General features: G+C 26.9%; 1 pseudogene; it reads left to right on the top strand.

The window, feature by feature from the left end:
* Nucleotides 1–2,109: 2,109 nt before the first annotated feature.
* On the top strand, nt 2,110–4,562 carry LOC111294821 (uncharacterized; annotated as a pseudogene).
* Nucleotides 4,563–8,279: the final 3,717 nt, after the last annotated feature.

The following is an 8,279-nucleotide window of genomic DNA, read 5'->3' on the forward strand; positions in this document are numbered from 1 at the left end:
AACGGCTGCACATGCCTTTCCATTGCGGCTGCTGAAGATCAGCAAAGCTGCAAAACATGAGACAAGAATGGTAAGAACAATATCAAGGAAAAAGAATTTATCGAAGCTAACTACAGAAATATAAATAGTTTCCACTTTTTTTCTTTTTTGATGCATGGCAGCAACGTCCATTCTTTAGGCTCGGCGTAAACATCAATATACAGAGCTGAAAGAGTGTCATAACCATTTTTAGACCGCTACACGTTTAATTTTAAAATCGAGAAAGACAGAGAGTCATCGTTAATATATTTTAAGGTATAATTAGTCACTCAAAATAATTTATATTTTTAATAAAATGATAAAATTGATTTAAAGTTTATCAAAAAAATAATTTCAATCTACAAAAATAGAATTAAATTCAAGAATCAATTACATGTGGAGAAGAATCAGCATCACCACAGCGCCTATGAAAATTGATACCTATTAATCATGTATTATTTTCGATGTTGGATATAATGGTTTCAATCTTAAATTTAATAATAATTTCCTTCATTTAAAAAAAAATAATTTTATTAAAATTTTTTATTTAAAGAAAATCTTTAAATTAAAAAATTATCTTAAAATTTTACAACGTCTACATAAAATTTATGGATAATTCTTTTCACTTAAGATTTGTCACCACATTCCTCAAAATTAAAATAACGTTATTTGTAGATGATAATTGTTGGTGACTCTCTAACATTTAGACAGAGTACTAAGAATTATTTTTCTTAGAATGTTAATTTAGTTTTATTTAAAAATCTATTTTTAGAATAATACTTTTCATTAAAACATTTTATGCAAAACAAAAAAATTGATGATGCTATAATTAACTAAGAAACAATAGTAAAAATACATAAACATGTAGAATGAATGTAAGTAATAATAAATAAATGCATATATGCTAATGAATGATATGCATGATGATGATATGCCATTTTGAATTAAAACATTTAATTCTAAATTGAGCAATTATCCAAATATTTGATCTTAATTGAAGCATTTAACCAAAAAAAAAAAAAAAAGCAATAAGAAGAACAACTTAGTTGAATGACCAGATCTCTAACATCTCAACCATAGATGCCAGGATCTTGAAAGTCTCTTTCTCTTTTTTGTTATTATCAATTTATAAAAGAACAAAGTTTTTTTTACTAAACCAGTCTTTTACGACATTAATCAATGCAAATAGCGGGTTTTCAATTTTATCACCTCATTACCAAAAATAATCACTTTCTAAATAAAAATATTTCAGATTAAGGAAAAGAAAGACTGATAAATTTAACTAAGTTTTTCTTGAATCGCGAGAAAATGAAGTAAATGAAATAAAAAGGATATGCCACTTAGAGCTCCAAGAGTTTGATAACCTCGACCACTACCTCCGCTACCACTATTTGGAGGGAAGTTTTGCATATTCGCTTGAGGAACTGCACGATATCCAAATAAATAAAAAAAAATTGTAATTTCTTTAAACTAAAAATAAAATAAATAGTACCTTCATACAAGGCCTTCTTTTCTTCGTTCGACACCAATCTTGATAATTTAATTCACTATATATGTTTTTCATATATTATTTATCACTATATTATTTATTTGTCATGTCATCTTTTTTATTTTTGTAAAATTTTATTAATTTTTTTTAAATAATAGATTTTATTATTTTAAAATTTTTTACGATTTGATGATAATTAAATATTTATAATATATGATATAATTTTATTATATATTTATATCGTATGAATCATTTAACTGATAAATAATAATGTAAAATATTAAAATATTTAATGAAATAAAATTTAAAATTTTAAAATAATAAATAGAAGATGAATTGTTTGCATATTAACTATTTTTTTCAATTAAATAAGAAATATTTGACCAAACGGCACACGACTGAGAGCTCCCTCTTGTCTTTTGCACTTTCCAGCGATGTTCACATGATTCGGGCCAATAATGGACCTGCTTGGTTGAACTTTTTAAAGTTCAATAAAATGTTTGATGGACCAGGAATTTTTTTTAAAAGAAAAAGTTGAAAAAAGTTTAATCAATAAAGTATTTTTTAACTATTTTTATTAATAAATATTTATTTAGACTAAAATGGGGAATATTTTGGTTTCAAGTAAGCACAAGTCAAAAGAAAATATATATTTACAAGTAATTTCATACAACATAAATAGTCATTTTGGTTTAAGTAATGTTGCAGGTATCAAGCATGTACTCTTGGTCTTGGGCTATGTAAGACTCAGTTCACAGGATGGTTTGGATGGCTGATGTGCAGAAAATTCTGGGCCTTTCGAGAGGAATGGTGCCACTGCTGAAAATTCTTCTCGAGTTGCACAATGACTCAAAAAGTTATTAAGATCTTCCCTCCGACACAAAGATTTAATTGTTGATTTTAATACTATTATCAGCAAACTAGAGAGAGTTGAAAGATTTATATATGCCCTGTTGTAGTCTTTTATATTCATGTGGAATTAGTATAAAAAAATCCTAGTTTTAGTATAATTTATTGTGTACTTTATTATCAAGGGCAGTTCCTTTTCTTATATCCACCAAAAATAAACATTTTTTTTTTTTACACTTTGAAGTGGAAAGTATACTTGATAATTTCATGTTTTATTTCCAGCCACACGGAAAGAAATACAAAAAGAAAACCAAGGGTGTACTCCATTAACTCAAGGACTGCAAAACCTTTATCTGTTTGTTTATTATAAAGACAATGAAGCTAGGAACATTTTTTAACCCCCTTTTTTTTTCATAGTGGAGTTGGCAAAGCTCCAATTCCCTCATACTAGATAATATGTATCCAAGTTTGGTAGCAAGCAAAAATTTATTTCTAAATAAAAAATTTTCTTTTTTTTTTTGGGGGGTGGGGTTCATTACTTCAAACTTTTCTCAGACTATGAAGGAACAGAAAAGAGAAAACTGGCAAAATGTCTGAGTCGGGTTTCGAACGAGGGAGACTAGCGTGATGACCGACTACACCTAAACGACGACGCTTTTTATCACTCATTTAAATATTCTTATTAGTATTGGATACCAAAAGTACCGACCAGGAGACGTTAGTATTTGAAATGAGAAAAAAAAGGGAAAAATGGATAAATTTTTTTAATCAAAAGTTTCTCATCTGCTGTGTTAGTATTAGTTGTTATATTTTTTTTTGTAAAAATTAAGAGTATAAATAATATATTAATATTTATAAATTATTTAAGTTTGATTCAAATAAAATTTAAATATAATTTGATTATTATCAAATTGATTTTGAATTAAAATAATTTGATTTATCAATTAAAATAAATTTAAATATTTTTATATTAAACTTTAATAATTTGTGAGTCTAATTAAATTTTATATTTTAAAATATTTTAATTATTTTAATTAATAAAATATTTTAAATTTGAGTTTAATTTTAAAATTTAATATAAATAATTAAATTTTTATCAAATATAAAAATTAAAATTATTTTTATATATTAATTGAGTCTAATAAATAAATTTAAATAATTTAATTTTTATTTAAAATTAAATTTAAATTAAAAATATAAAATTTAATCAAATTTGAACTAAATTTTAAATTAAATTTATATTTAAATTCAATACTATATTAATTAAAACTCAATCGATTACACCTATTGTGAAAACCGTAAAAAGTGATAAATTGTTGCCTATTTGATTCATTAACCGTTTCTTCTCCTTTTATTTTAAATTTGTAAAGAAAATCTTTTAAAATCAATTTAACACATTCCACAATTGTTAAAGAAAAATAACATGTTTACTCAAATTAAAAAGAAAAGGTTGAATAAACTAAATAATCAGAATTTAAATTTGTTAAAAGAAAAATAAAAAAAATTACTCATTATGGTTCAGATCGGAATATGGTCAAGTTGAAGAAAAACTCGGTTTAGATCTCCTGGTTTCCGGCAACACTCGGGTTGTTTATTTATCATAAAGATGTTAGGTTAGCCCCCACTTACTAATGTTCACGCGCCAACTCACCCCTCGGGTAGTAAGAGCTCAATTTATTTGGGTTGCATGAAGTATAATTGGGTGTAAGTGTCAAATTTAGTAGAACTGCTTTTAGCTGATCCCCAGATTTTGGTTGAATCTGAGCCGTCGATCAGATGACTTACGAGGAAAGACTTGCCGGAAGTAAGTTTTGTTTGTTCGAGTTCGGGCCCAAGATATCGGGGATCGATGAAGCAATGAGTTTCGGTTGCGTGTTTGTGGTGATCACTGACCGTCCAATCCAGGACTTGCCATTGATGAATTTGCTGACGTAGCAACAAATTACGATGTTGGTGCGGACAAGCGGCGGGGCCAAAGAGATCAAGAGGGTGTTGGGGCGGGTGGCGGTGGTGGAGGAGGGAAACGATGATAAGAAAGGATCAGCTATGGTCGCAACTAAGCATTTTGTGTGGAACGGACGCCCCAGCCGTACGATGTATGGTGATGTATCCGGCTGAGAAGGCATAACATCATTTGTTGTAGCCTGTTTTTGGTGATGTATCAGATATGCAGAAAGAGAATGGGTTTAAGAGTTTAAGGATTTAAAGAGTTATAGCCCGTTGATATGTTGTTGACTTCAGAACTTTGGACGTCGGTGATCACGTAATTCTTTTTCTTTATTCTTTATTCTTTTTGGGTTTATATGGATTAAATAATAGTAAGATTACTTCTTTTACATATTCATACCGGGCATTTCATTTGTAGAATTTTAAATTTCGAGTAAAAATGTGATTTATAGAAAAGTAGGATACTTAAGGGATTTTTTTTAAAAGTATTTTGTATTCAGATTTATTTGTTTGATTGAAAGAAATTTATATATATTAATTTTTGTATGATTATTATAATATTCTTAACATATATATGATGATAATTTTTTTATTTTATTTTATTAATAATAAATATTCAACGATAAATAATGCTTTTAATAGCAAAAAAATAAAATATTTTAATTGATTGTTATTTTTATTTATAAAATATCATCAATTAAGGTGTTTGTAAACATTAATACCTTAATTGATAAGAGAAAAAAGATTAAAAAAATGATCAATTAAGACATTTGGCACTTTGAATGCTTTCATTGATCATTTTTCATAAGTTAAAAATAAGATTAATTAAGGCATTTGTAGAAAGAATTTGTAAAAAAAAATATATATTAATTAATAATCAATTAAGACGTTTTTATAATTAATTAAGATATTTTTCATATAAACGCCTTAATCAGTAAGACATTTCAATTTTTATCATAGTATAATTGAAAAACATTTATGTCATAATACGATATTAAAGAGAAAAAAAAAATTGATAAAAGATCAATCAAAATATTTTTGTGAAAAAAATATCTTAATTGATCATTTATTAAAGCGTTTGATGAACAAAACGTCATAATTAATAAAGATATCAATTAATATTTTTTATATTGAAATGTTTTAATTACAATTAAAAAAATTAAAAAACCATTAACAAAAACTTATAATTGAGTCCTATTACTTTTAAACATATTTTTTAAAAGGGTAAAGGCTATGTAATAATTTTTTATTCAATTTAAATTTAGAAATAAGATAATTTTTTTTTTGAAATATTAAAATACCAAAAGAAAAAGTAAATTTTTTATTCAAAAATTTTAAATATTATTAAAAATTTGATATGTTATAATATAATCAAATTATCTTGAATAAAATATGAAAAATAAATATCTATTCTCAAAATTTTGAAAAAAAATTATGATAGTAGATAAGAGCCAAACGTATTTTTAATAATTCTAAGTGTTTAGTAGTAAAAAAAAGTGTAATTAGTGTATTTTTTTTTAATAATGCTAAAAATAAAGGGATCAAATGTAAAACAATTGTAAATTTTAATTGATCAAAAGAAGCATTTACTACCTTGGATTAAAATTATTTCATTTTGCATGAAAAATGAAAATCCCAAAAATTGCGAGCCAAAATACGAGTGGCAAAAAATCGATAGTAAAAAAATTCAAACTCGTGCAAAGATCCAAAATCCATCAGGCAAGTGCAAGTCAGCAATCTTTCATTGACAAAAAAAAAAAAAAAAGAGAAATGTCATTATTCAATTCCTATTACCTTACCTTCTAACTTATTAACCTTTCCAACCCCAAGATCTTCACATCTCATTCCTTCCCTCACTCTCTCAAACCTTTTCTCCATCGAATTTCAAATTGCCATGCCCATGGCCCGTGGTAAAAGTAAATAAAGACTGTTTTTAAAATTCATGTTTACTTTTTGTTTTTGTTTTTGAAGGTGGATCGACAGAGTCTGTGGCTGCCCGATACGAGTCGACATTGGATGCGTTGTCGTCTTTGATAACCAAACGGAGTGGCGCTGATAAGAGTAATAAGGAGGATCGATTCGACTTGCTTTTTGATTATTTAAAAGTATAACTGATTCTGTTTGATTGGGTTTTTTTTTTTTTTTTTTTTTTTAATTTTACAAATGGATTGTCTAGGAGCATAAATTAAGCTTTTTTTTTTTTTTTATTGGATTTTGGAATTGGAGGAGCCAATTTTCACAGTTGAAAATCATCCATGTTGCTGGCACTAAAGGAAAGGTACTGAAATAAAAATTTTCTTGTTCTGATTTTTTTTTATTTAAAAGGAACTATTCTCTTCTTCTGAATCTTATTTCTGTTTCTTTTTTTTTTTTTATTAATTTTCATCTTTGAAAGTTATTCCTTAATTTTGACAATATTGTATTATAATAAAATCTTTTAAATTGTTACTGTTATTCGTTCAGAAAATGTTAAGGGTTTTTTTTTTTTTTTTTTTTGAGTATTTTTAGTAGCAATTTATAATTTATGAAGCAAATAAAAGACATGCTATTTAATTTTTCTGCATTTTCTTTATGGCTAAATATAAGGTAAGAAGTGTTTATAAAAAAATCAAAAGCAAATATAAAAGGTGATAAAAGTTTTTTTATTAAAACTACCTTAGTGTTATTAATTGATTAGGATTATATTGTACCTTTCTAAGATTTATTAGATCAATATGTCTTTCAATTTTTTAACTAATACTTTTTTTTTTTTTTTTATATATTTTTAATGCTTCGCACCTTTTTATTCATTAGGATATGAATGAACGAGCAATATTTGAAATTGGGTTAAGTTTTGGGGCTCTTTTACTATCTTTATACGGAAGGGACAAAATTATGCAGTTTGTTCTCTTATTTGTTACTGTATTATAGTTTTCGAATACCTGACTTATGTAAAATACTTAGCATTACTTAGCAATATGATAGAAATAGGCAAATAGCTCCATTAGGTAGCCTTCTAACCATTCAACTTTAAGAAAATTTTCCCTTACTTTTCTTTGTATGCTGCATAATCTGTAACTTCACACACTATTTTGATATGTTTTGGTTTTGGTGAAACATAATTTATTTCAGAACTTAATCTAGAGAGTAAATTTTGTTTTCCTATCTTGTTTGCTTATGGCTTGTAAGTTGTGCTACTAACTCTCTTTTGATTTGGAATTGAAAAGGGATCAACGTGCACATTCACAGAATCTATATTACGTAATTGTGGGTTCTGAACAGGACTTTTCACATCGCCTCACCTTATTGATGTTCAAGAAAGATTTCAATTGAATGGGTGAGTCTTTCAATTCACTAGTATGTGTATTTGATTATCTTGATGTAAGAGGTTAAGTTATTGTCTTTTGGTCCTTCTACTTTCCATTATCTAAATGCTGGTTAACCACTGCTACTATGTTTATTACAATTTTAGATATATATAGCTTTGATGCTTTGGAAAATTTTTTGTCTCTCTTGGATGCTCCAGTATGGAAAAATGTGAGGAGAAATTCATGGAATATTTCTGGTGGTGTTATGATAGGCTGAAGGTACATCTGCACTTGTGTTTCATACGTGTATGAACTCATCCTCAGGTCTTCTGCCATTATACATAGCCTTTTCGTTACATTATTAAGTGGGCTTTGTATAGCAGTACTGGTTCTTTTTTTTTTTTTCCCTAAAGATGTATTATTGTCTATTCAAATTAGCAAGTAGTTGGCTCAACAGTAAAACTTCCTATGATGCTGACTAGCATTGTGCATGAGTTTCCTGGTTGTCTTCTTCTCTATCCTGTCTCCAATAAAGTAGCAGCAGACTAAAAAGTAAGAATGCTGCATGGTGGATATAAATGAGTTTTTCCTTTTGCGGAAAAATTTTTGAGAATCTGACATGGCCTACATGAAACTGAATTCTTGTCTCCAAAAGGGGCTTCTTAGCCAAACAACCTAATAAAAGGAAT

Source organism: Durio zibethinus, chromosome 14 (genome assembly GCF_047325235.1).
Source record: "Durio zibethinus cultivar Kanyao isolate XHJ-2024 chromosome 14, ASM4732523v1, whole genome shotgun sequence".
NCBI lineage: Eukaryota > Viridiplantae > Streptophyta > Magnoliopsida > Malvales > Malvaceae > Durio > Durio zibethinus.